Raw genomic sequence first — 12,221 nt, 5'->3', positions numbered from 1 at the left:
TATACTTTGCTGGAAAAGCTGCAATCTGAATTATATAAGAGGTTATACATTTGTGGTGGGAAAGCACTGAATGGTAAAAGTTGCTGTAGACGGTCATTAAAATAGAAACTACATAGTAGCATGTAGCTGTTTCCACAGCTGCAGAAGCCTTCAGGCTCTGGGTACCCTTTGATGAAACAGAAAAGAAAAAAAAAAAAAAAAAGAAACTTGAGACCTTTTCTTTCTCCATCAAAAGCAAAGCCGTATTTCTCTTTTCCCCATTTTAACCACCTGACTAATCTTTGTCATTGCTGTATTCTGCTAAATTTACTGTTGTGTACTAAAAATAACACTTCTTCCCTTCTTCCTGCCCTTTTCCTTTATTCCTGTAGAAAAGCTCTGTAACAAGCTTGCAAGCAGATCTAAAGCAATTTTTTTTTTAAATTGCAGTCCAATACTTGAGTCAGTATCAGAGCAAGTCTGGTTGCTTTGTATCAGTTTTCTCCCACATGATGCTAACTCACCTGTTCTGACAATAACATTCGCTCTGTTTGCAGCAGTGATAGTCTTGGTGTGTTTAATAGAGACATGGGGTTCTAGCTCTGTGATTTGTCTTCCGAAAGTGATCATTCAGGCTGTAAAACAAAGGTACCAATAAGGAATTAAGATTTGCTGTACTGAAACAGCCCAGTGAAAGGAATACCCTTTCTATCACCCTGCCATTTTTTTGCCACCCTGCTTTGCTCAGCCCCCTGAATTAAGTGGGATGAACTTGGGCCTTATTGTTTTCCTAAAAGTTGTGTGTCCTGGAAACAAATGAATACACAGGGATTGTTGTTCTTGCATAGAATGAAAAACTTTAGCCCTCATTTGTGGAGAAAAGATAGTTCATGTAGAGCTTGAAACTTAAAAAAAGGAAGCTAATTATACTATACATTTTAAATCTGTTGACATTTTTTTTTTACTTTTTGTTGCCAGCATCATCAATTCCATATTTCTTTAATTGCAAGCAGACGTCTGAGTGAGAGTTGTTTTAGTTCCTGATGCTTTTGTCTTGTCCATCCAAACTCTGTGCAAAGCTAGGGAAGTAACACTTAATATTTGCAATGATGCACGTTGTTCTTCTGCACCTAACAGCCTCCTGTAATACGAAGTTGCGAACTGTAATTTTTCCTGACGTAGATGTACTCAACTGAAAATTGTTGCAGTCTGACCTGGTTAATGCGGTTTTTTGGCTTCTGGGTATTGGAAAAATGTAAGTAATTGACTATAACCAAATGCAGTTGGATGCTGTTAACCTGTTACTGGTACTGTTAGCTGTTACTGGAAGTTGTGTTTTTAAAAGAGCTTTATAGCTTGTTTTCCAGAAAATGACTGTATTATTGCTACAAGACTGTGGAATGTGTGAGTCCAGGTTGCTGTAAGAGAATATTTTCTTTCCAACAGTCACAACTATGTCAAAAAAGTTCCCTCAGCTGCAGCAGTTGTGCCCATGCCCCTTACTGGATAGTTACATTTCTGCTGATGTCAAGCGGTGAATAGAGGAGCCGGAGAGCCGTGTGTTAGCAGGAGCCTGCTCTGAATTGTGAGTGCTTCTGCCAGCCACAGGCAGGGCCCTGGGCTGTTTTCACTGGTTGGAAAACTCCAAGTCTGGATTGTCAGCTGAAGAGAAGGGGGGGCTGTGGGGTGTGCTTTAATTAATGGGGTTCAAACGTTAGTGAAAATGGAGAGAAGCCATTTCAAAACGTAACAGCAGCACCCGCACTAAGAAATCGCGCACCCAATTTAGGGGATTGTCCAGGCAGGCCTCCAGGACCTTTGCGTGGTTTATGCACGCACAGTATTTACAGAGAATCATAGAATCGTTTAGGTTGGAAAAGACCTTTAAGATCATCCAGTCCCACCATTAACCTACACTACCAAGTCTACTCTAAGCCAATCAAGGGTAGACTAGACTAAACCATGTCCCAAAGTGCCACATCTACCCGTTTTTTGAATGCTTCCAGGGATGGTGACTCCACCACCTCTCTGGGCAGCCTGTTCCAATTCTTGATCACCCTTTCCGTAAAGAAATTTTTCCTAATTTCCAACCTAAACCTCCCCTGGTGCAGCTTAAAGAGAAGTGTGTGTGTGTGTATATATATATATATAAAGGGAGTGTGTATATGTGCCTGGGCGCGTGGGCACGCGTTTATTTTTGACTGGTTTCGTGTCCGAGCAGTTCGGAGAGCCCGGCCGTGAGGCCGTGCCGGGCTGCAGGAGGAGGGCGCGCCCCGGGCCGCCCCCCGCTTGCGGTTGCCGCCGCCGGAGCGGCCGGGCCGGGCCGGGGCCGGGCGGAGGCGGCGGGCGCGGCTCCAGCCGCCGCCCCTTTACGCGCGGCCTCGGTTTCATGAATGAAATCCAATCGCCGCGCTAAAAATAGAACGCGGGGCTGCAGACGTCACAGTGCGCGCGGGTCCCTCCGGCCCTGCCGCCGCCCGGCCGAGGCGGCGCCGCGGGGCGGGCCGGGGCGGGCGAGGGTCCCGCCGCGGGGCCGGGCCGGGCGGAGCGGAGCGGAGCGGCGCCGGCGGCAATGCTGCCGCCTCCCCGCCCAGTCGGGCCGGCTCCGGGCGCTGCCCCGCCGCCGTAAGGAGCAGCGGGAAGGGGGCGCGGCGGCGGCTGCCACCCCCCTCCCGTCCCGCCGGGGCCGGGGGGCCGGCCCCGCTGCGCGCACGCCGGCTGCCGGGCATCCCCGCCCTCCCGGGTAGGTCCCGCGTCGCCCGGGCGCGATCGTGCTCCCACCTGCCGGCGCAGCTTCCGCGGCTGCGTGTGCGGGGCCGGGGCGGGCGGGCTGGCAGCCAGCGGCTCCGCAGGGGCCCTGCGCGGCCGCTCTCCCCGCAGGTGCGCTCCCGCCTCGTCGGGAGGGAGAGGCGGCGGGGGCGGCGGCAGCCTCCCCTCCCCCGAGTACAGAGAGGGCTGAGTCCGTGGTGAAGCAGCCCTGTCGGGCTTCCTCTTCAGCGAGGCCACACGGCGCAAGGCAAAAATAGAGGGGTACGATATGTACGGGAAGCAGAAACCTGGCGCTTGGTACTGCTGTGTGTCATTCACTAAAAACCTGAAGGATTTCTCTTTCTCCCTCTCCCCCCCCCCCCCCCCCCTTCTTTCCCCCTTCCTGAGTCTGTGGAGTCTGTTGTGGGTTGCTGTGACAACAGCAGGAGGCTGCTGGGGGGTCTTGCAGCGCACAGATTATCAGGTGTCTGTGTCAGGACCTGTTTGGGGGCCGTAGAAAGGGGCTGTGGAGACAAACAGTAGTAGACTTTAAATTTTTAAGTCGACCTTTAGTGGGTATTGTTGCATCCAACATCTAGAGCAAAGAGAAGTCAGTCACTGGGCGCACCGAGGTGGACTAGTGAGAGAGCTCCGAGTTGCCTTCTGTTGGTCAAGGCGCTACTCAAGCTTCTCAAGGCAGCAGTATTCTTGTTTAAAAAATTGTAATAATAAAAGAAAGCCCTCGAAGCTCTGCATATGGTCACAGCGAGAGCAAGGAAATGATGCCAGAATATTCTCAATGACTTTGTTCATCCTCAGTTTGTGTACTATTTCAGGACACACATCTGACTCAAAGCCAAATGTTCAGTTTGAGCTGTAATAGAAGCTGAGGTGGAAATTCGTTTGTTCAGTGTGCTCGAGGGGAGTTCTTAAGCTACCGATCTTTCTAGGCAGCAATAAAGCACGTGGGGAGAAAACCACTGTTAGGAGTACGTTAAAGAGTTGCCATATGACTGCTCAGTGTAAGCAGCAATTGAATGGCACATCTCTCTGTGCAGGCTGCATTTCAGTAATGGGAGTTACAGTACATGGAAACAAAACAGCTTAATTTCTTGTCAATGTTTTTCTGAGGTCCTCCCCCATTAGGTTATGCTTTTATATGCACATTTGATTTGTATGCCTGATTCTACATCTCAGGTATACAATATATCTATACACTATTAACAGAAAAAACACCGTGGTGAGTTCAATATGGGTGCTAAGGTTCTTTATCGAAGTGACATAATACTTAAGGAGCATAAGATCTGGGACAGGCTCAGATGCGTAGAAGTATTTTTATCCAAGAAGAAATAAACATCAGTGTTAGCTTTGGGGAGTTTTCTAAAACTCCTGCCCTTTTAAAACTGCAAGCTTCATAAATACTGAAGAGCATTAGGCTGAGAGGAAGAGCTGATCACTTGACCAGTAAATCCTGATGTTTGATTCTTTGCTAATACATTTTATTCACCGGAAAAATGCTTAAGTCCTGCATCCAGATGTTGCCCTGTAGTGAAGAAGAGGAAAGGACAGAGAAGCCTTGAAGCAGGAGAAGCAAAGGAGCAACAGGTGTTTGACATGCTCCTCCCTTGCTCCTATCTACCCTGCCAGAAGAGTATGCAAATGTTGTAGAGCAACGTATGTGCTTGGGAGGGGGGGGGAAGGAAAGGCTGAGCAGGCCTTGCTGCATACAGCAGACTCACAGAGCAGCTCTTAGCAAGACTAGCTAAGCCTGGTGTGTACGTACCCTTGGATCCTTGACTGGGTTTCCATAAAAGAGCTCCAAACCTTGTGCTGAAGGAGTGAATGGTGGCACAGCGTGTGAGCTAGAATTGGTGTAGTCTGCAGTACGTGTGGTGATAGTTGGGCCTTTTGTTCGTAGGGGTAGGCTCATGAAATGAAAGTATGGATTCCCTTTGGCTCTCATCCAACACCATTCTACTTTTCTGTTTTCCTCTCTGTCTGACATGAAAGACACAAGATGGCAATTTCTCTCTTCCCTTTTAATTTTTTTTCCTTTGCAAATGAGTCTCTGTGTGGCACTAGACATTACAAGTAAATGCCACATCTACTCGCCTCCTGTACAATTCAGTTAGTGTCACTGGATTTACATTTGAGACGTAAATGCAGAACTTGACCCAAGATCTGAAAGTAGCATTTATTTGAAGTCTGCCATCCTGAAGTATTTACTATTCTAGTCAGTGTTTAGGTCTTTGGGGTTTTTTTACCTGCTGTCATTATGAGGTCTCACTCTCCTTGTGTAGTTTCCTTGTAGCAATCACATGTGGGAGTGAATAAAATCACATGTAATATCTTTCTAACATCACTGATAAACAGAGAGGAGAATGCATGAGAAATGTCACATAAAGTTCAAGAAACAAGAGCCTGATTCTGTCTTTTGGAAGGAAAACAAGCCCAGAAAGTGAATTCAACAGCGCTCTGTGCTAGAAGGTCACCAGTGTCTCTGGATTATTTTTCTTTGTTTGTAGCTCTAGCAAAACTTGATAAGTATTTTCCCCACAGAAATGCACAAAAGTTGGGAGAATGCCTTGTTTGGTGGTTATTGTTGGGTTTTTTTCCTTCTGTACTTTTGGGAATACTGCTCAGAATAATGTCCTTACCAAATAGAGCATACAATGTCAACACCTGTCTTTATAAATGGGTAAAATCAGTAACAACCTATGCTACAGTATCAGTAGTTTAATGCTGTACAAGCTTCTGATGCTCTTAATTACATAAGAGTAAAATCAGGGATTTCATGGAGTTTATTACCATGAAACCCAGTAGTGTTGAATCAGGCTTTTTCAGTGATCCTCCTCCCTTTGATCTCAAGTTTTGTATGTTATCCCAGATACTCTTGAGCATCCCAGTCACTAAGGATTCAGCTGCAGGTTTGCCCCAGTTATGTTGATCCAAATAACAAACCAGGAGCCAGAACATCTGATGCTCTACCTACATTAGTGGGTCGTGTGATGCAGTAGCAGGGGACCTGGAGATGAAAAAGTTGGTGCTGAGGACCCAGTGTCTGCACTGCACACATTTCAGTGGCAAAGGGTGTTATGTCCGATTACCTTTAATCTGGTCCTATGGACTAAACACTCACTTGTTAGTGGTGGGTTGCACATCTTTCACTTCAGATTCACCTGAAAGGAATTCGATTTGTGCACTCTGCGGCTGCACCTGATGTGAACCAAAGCATGGTAAGTGATGACGACTGGGATGTTTGCTTCAAAAACGTATTCTTGATCTGAACTAAAATGCTAGTAGAGGTGCACCCTTAATCGGCTCCTGCAGTGTAATCTTTTGTTGCAGAAGGAGGAGTAATCTAAGGACTCAGTGCACAATGGCATTTTATGGGTGGCTGCTTCATAAAGTACCAGCTGTTTGGTGATGGTTATCACCATCAATGGGTATTGTCTGTTCTTCAGTTACTTGGTTCTCAGCCACATCTATTAATGTCAGCCACAGTTAATTTCAGTTTGTGATGATATGACAGATTATGACCCACAGCAATGACAGATCTTGGTCTCTGCCTAGTCCCCTGTGTCTGCTGTGGTCATCTCTGCTAAATGGAAAGAGCAGTCAGTTGTAGCCAGGTGTATCCAGAATCCTTACAAAATGCATCTGCAAAGCCAGTGTGAGCCTTAAATCAGTCATGTGCCAGCTATGGATTATTTCCCTCTTTCCAGGGGTGGTCCGGTGTAGTCACCCTTCCTCACATCTCTCTGCAGAGCAAGAAAGAAGAAACAAAAGGAGGCACAAAGGTCTGCCCTGTGTTGTGGCCTGTTCTTGAGGTAGACTCTGAAGGATTGGTGAAGGGAGGGGTGGCAGTTTTGCAGGGTCTCCCGCCATACAGAAAACATCCCAGATTCTCTCACACGAGGTTCTGAAACAGTTAAATGTCCTTCACCTGCTGTATGGATTAATTTCTAGAGAGATGATCTCATCACAAAAGATATTGCAAGGTATGTCATGGGTCAAAATAATACGCAAGTTGCTCAGTGTAATCAGCTTGTTGATTTCTGCCCTTTGGGTCTTCCAGAACTTGTCAGAAAATTGGCATAGTTCAAGTCTAATGCTGAGCATTGCATTTGGATCTCTGTTTGGTCTGATAGACTGTGAGCGTGTATAACACAAAGACAAGTCCTTGTGGACTGCACATTTTCAGGAGGCTCAAGAGAACCAGGTATTCTACCTAAAACTGGATGTTTTCATGCTCAGCTATTGAGCTTCAGGGCAGTCTGTTTTATACAGTAATGTGGGAAGAATTTGTATTTTGCTAGTATCTCTGAGTTTTGGTCATCTAAGGAAGTGCTCATTCTTACTGATCAAAAGGTGTTGTGTCATCACAGAGGTAGGCTGGGCTTGACGAAGGGTGCTAATGACTAGCCTTTAGAAACAAACAAATCTGGAGTCAAGCATGCTGAGAAAGAGCAGACTGACAGGCTTCTAATACTGCAAGTGATGAATTATTATTCCTTGTCTCTACAGTTTCTACAAAGGTTGTGGCAATGATTTGACTGAGAAGTTTTCTAGGTAAACATACAGATGTCTGTTCTGTCTTCAACTTTACATCTTCCTTAGAGGCTGCTCCTTTCGTTTCTGTGTGTGGCCGTGGTCAATTTTTTGCTCCCTTTTAAACTTGAGGGATAGAGCAGGGATTATGGCAGCTGAATGGAGGCTTCTGAGAACTTCTTTCTTCCAGCAGGTAACACAAAGGGGTAGCATCCAGGATTACATCTGATGCTTGTTGGCCAAAAGCTGTCATGAAAGAAGCTGGTTTAGGCAAGCCAGGTGCAGTCAGGCTTGATGACAACCTCAGTACTTACCTTCTCCAGCTGTATCAAGTTTTAGCAGCATTCTGTGGGATTTATTTCTTTGTTGATACTGGCCCTAAGCTGAAACACTCCAGCTATCCCAGAACAGCTGAAAAAGGGTAGAACCAGGTTCTGCCCTTGTGGAAGATATGGGCATTCCTGCTGACCTGCGCTCTCCTTTTGTGGGCAGCAACAGCCAGGGTTATCTCATTTATTACCTCATGCAGTGAAGCAACGTTTCAGTCAGCTACCATTCTCTTTCTACCCATGGTAGATCCAAGGGTCTCATGTTTGAGATCAGTTTAACTTCAGAACATAAGGGCTCCATTCCCAATCATTGGCTATATCTGTTGTCATCCTCTGTTGATGGGCCAGGTAGGGCAAGTAGTTGATAAATTCCAGAGCTGATCTTTAATTTCTTCCTTTTCAGTCTTTCCATGTAAACTGCCAGAACTTTAAATAATGGCAGTAGGGTAATGCCTCTTTATCCTGGATGAGAATCCAGCCTGATATGCATCATGCCCATCTTTGTCTCCTGGTGACCTAGTGATCTGATCCCACCTTGACTTTTATCACCCTTTGTCACCAGCTGGTTCTTTGATGTGGACAAGGAATAGTTTTTCTTTTTAAAGCAATCTGCCCATCGGCCCTCCTGCAGTTTAATGAAATACTGATATTAATTTATACCTTGTGAAAAATGTTTTGTGATGGTCTTTCAGCAGCTGGTATAGTTTGTTACTTGATACTATGTTGTGATTTATTTCACAAAAATACTTGGTGGGGCCCCAAATTCATTGATTAAATGGAGCCAAACCACAAAGCAGCCTTTTGGCCCTTAACCTTTCCCTAAATCAGAGCTGTCTGTGAATTCTATGCTCTTGCACAAATGAACAGTAAGTCCCCCTGCTTTTTCCCCTGGCATATATGTGTTAATCCATTAAGATTCTGAAACAACACATGGCAGGTTATATATTGAGAATGAACATTTCACATGCTTGTTCTGGCTCATGTGCTCTTTGGTCCTTGCCAGTGTATTGGTGCCTTGGGATTCTGCAGTGTAAGGTAGTGACTTCAGTGCCTGAAGAACTTTGCATTTTGCATCTCCTTTTCCAGTTTCCATGGTTGCAAGCAGTAATTTTACAACTTGGGGATGGAGGCAAGAGCATTGCATAGTCTTGTAAATTTTTTTATACTCCTTTTGATATGTTATTGCGTAATGGCTCTCTGAAGGAGTCACTCCAAAACTATACTCAAAAATACATCTCCAGAATAGATTGAAATATGGAGTACCTACAAATGCTCTTTCATATAGTTTCAAAAGAATGTGTTTTTCAGGGATAAATTATGATGGTCTTACTACCTTACTGGTGGCTTGAGGTTTTTCAAACACTATTCGTATTAAGTGATGGTAGATTTTGGTGTCTCTTTCTATTAGATTCCTTTAATAAAATGGTGTTGTTGTAATTGTGGTTGGCAACCTGTTTGTTTGAAGGACTTCACGGTTTGCATGTGTGGTCAGATTACTTGAGACAGGTTGGAATTACTTTTTTTTTTTTTTCCAATGGAATCGCTTAAAGAAAAGCTTTACTGAGCAGGCAAGGTTCTTACATGCTGTCACTCAACCTTCAGCTGGAGAGTTTGCTCTTAACACAGGAACTAAGTAACATGCTTGCTTGTTTTCATGCTAAGAGGTGCTATCTCAGTCTTACGGGACATGTTTAAGTACTAAGCTAAGAAGTAAATGCTTGCAGGATCACTGCATAATCACTGATTAATGTAGACATGTAGAAAATGATTTGTTTGTGGTGTTTTGCTGAGGAGAAGAGGGTTGATAATTAGCTACTGCTCTTTGAAAAAAATCTTGGTTATGTTTTGTATATGCTAAATGATGATTTTGATGATTTAGAATATCTGGAAATTTCAAAATGGGCAGTTAGCTGCATAGGCAGTGAGATCCATAGGGGTGGATTCCTGATCCTGCACAGGGAACTCACTGTTGGGTTTGGATCTTCATCCACTTTCTTTCCAGCAGAGAAAAATGCAGTTATAGCTTTAAATATATTAAACTGCATTCTTAAAACAAGACAAGTTCATGGTTAGGATCTGGTTATCTTTTGTATATAACTACACCTACATTAATACACAGAGAGAGAGAGATTGTGTGTGTCTATTGTGTTTAATCTGTGTACCAGTGGACTAGATAATCAAGTGATATGCTTCAGCTACAGATCTTTTGGAAAATTTCTCTAGAAAGGCAGTGTTTCATTACTGAGGCTGACTAGCCAGAAGGATCTGCATGCTATGGCAACCACAACTGTTTATTAGTGATAATAATAACAGCTCATTCAGCAATGAGGAAAAACTAAACAAAAAACCAAGCACCCTACAGCAATTTGAGGTGAAGCAACAGAAAAAGAAATCAGTGACCGAAACCATCTGCAAGACATGGTTCAGAACAGTAAGCTTATACTTCTTTGGAAATAAATCAGCTTTATTTGGAATAGTTCTTTTCTGCTAATCAGGTGAATTAATTAAATGGCTTTATCTTAGATCTTGAGTCTACTCACATCTCCTGATATGTAGCTGCCTTTGCCTCCTCTTCATCTGCAAACAATTACAGGTGACAATGTAAAAATAGAAACATTCTAAGAGATTTTTGAGATCCCGTGATATTCTTGCAGGTATCTTTTTTCATTTCCATCCATCTGCTCATCTTTCTTTAGAACTGGATTAAGCAGCTGAATCTTTTGCTGCTTTCTTTTGGGAACAGCCACATTTGATCAGATCTTTCCCCTAGTAGGTTTCTCGCTGCTCCTCATTTGATGGCCTTTCTGTCTTTCTCTGGATTTTTTGGCAGTGTCCTCTCTGAGACTGATCATACTTCGAGTAACTTTCCTTTTACTTTACCCTATTTTGTTGGTAAACTAAACTATTGCAAGATGCAGGTTGGTTTTAGCAAGTTTTTCATTGGTCTTGGAATTCTATGCTGTTTTTTTTAATTAAGCTTTATATACGCTGGTTTGCTCTTGTCTAACCAGTTTTGTTTCAGTTCCAGTTGGTCTTCCCAGATGTTACCAGACTTTCAGAGCTCAAATCAAGATTTTTTTTTTTAATTTAAGTTTTATAAATACATGTTTAGCATTTTTAGTTGGCGTGATTATATAATAGGTTTAACACAAGCTTAACCTAGAGGCTACCTTAAAAAAACTAACCACGGCTGTATTTTTAAGATCTTGTACATATTCCTGGCTTTAATCATTCCAGTAGCCAGAAGGCTTCTGGCTACATTTGTAAGCATTTAATCCACACGTTTTGCTAATAGTTTATACTGTAATTTGTTGTTAGCATCTGTTTTTATTTGAGGTGTCTGAATATCTGTCCAGGCTTCTGTCTGTCAGTCTCTTCAGGAGCTATTTCTGGTTTAATCCCTTTCTGAAAACTAGTGAACAATATTAAAGTGATCTGCATTTTTAATACATAGACACTCTATATATACTGGAATGGATTTAAGAACTTTCCTTAACAAAGCCACAAAGCTCTAGTTTTGTTTTTATTCCCAGTTTATTTTAATCTCTGTCCTGTGCAATATTGAATCATGCTAAAAATATCTTCATTAGACTGCTGTTGATCTATAACAGGGCATTCGGGCATGCTGTGTCTGAGTTCTGTGATAACTTTGCTTTAATTAAGTTAGTAAGTATATCAGAAATTTTAGTAATAATTTTTAAATTTTATTTTCATGTGTTCCTTTTCTAGGATTATCAAATAATTGCATTGATTTCTCTTGTTACTTTTATTTAGATTTGCCTATTAATTTTAAACTCGCTTTGTTATCCTCTTGCAAATTTTTTTAAGATTCTAGACTCTCTACTTCATACATATTTTAAGACTGAAGTACATTTTTGCAGAACTACCATTTAAGGACTCTTGAAGAATTTTAAAATCAGATTGTTATACAAAACCTCAGCTAATCTGTGTAACAGCATTTTAATGGAATATTGGGTAGGAAGAAAAATTGGCTTGGCTTCTCTCTGCTTGGTAGTTTAAAACCAACCAGACACACTAGCTAGCCACGCTCTTTCATTTTGTTTTCCAGACTTGTAAACATTTCCACATTCCATCTGTGATGTCTAGTCCATGCATGAATAAAATATGAAGTAATTTAATACCACATATTATGTCAGGGGGTTGCTGTTTATTCTCAGACTTGAAATGAAGCTTTTTTAGATCACATACTGAAACCTCTTGGGTTTTTGCTACTCATTCAGAGCCCTGCCTTGGAGGCCATGGTGTACAAATATGTCTCATTCTCTGTAATGTGGAAAAAACATTGGTTTTTTACTTTTATTTCTATCATGACTGTATTCTTGGAAAGGACATGGAAGAGGAAAGAGGAGTTAGCTCTCATTTTTCTCCTTGTATTTGGAGATGGTACAGAGACCATGGGCCATCCCAGGTATCAGCCTTATGGGAGCTTGCATCCAACAAGCAGCTGTGGTTGGATCGCAGACAGGTAACTGGAAGTCTCTGTAGTCCTTTACCTCAAGACCAGTAACCTTTCAGGATGCAGGTTACAACTCAGGTGAAAGGATAAAGGCAATATCTTAATAGCTTTGTTTCCTTATCAGCTAAAACCTCTGT

The sequence above is a fragment of the Pelecanus crispus genome, chromosome 10 (genome assembly GCF_030463565.1).
Source record: "Pelecanus crispus isolate bPelCri1 chromosome 10, bPelCri1.pri, whole genome shotgun sequence".
NCBI lineage: Eukaryota > Metazoa > Chordata > Aves > Pelecaniformes > Pelecanidae > Pelecanus > Pelecanus crispus.
Note: the sequence above shows the minus strand (reverse complement) of the source record.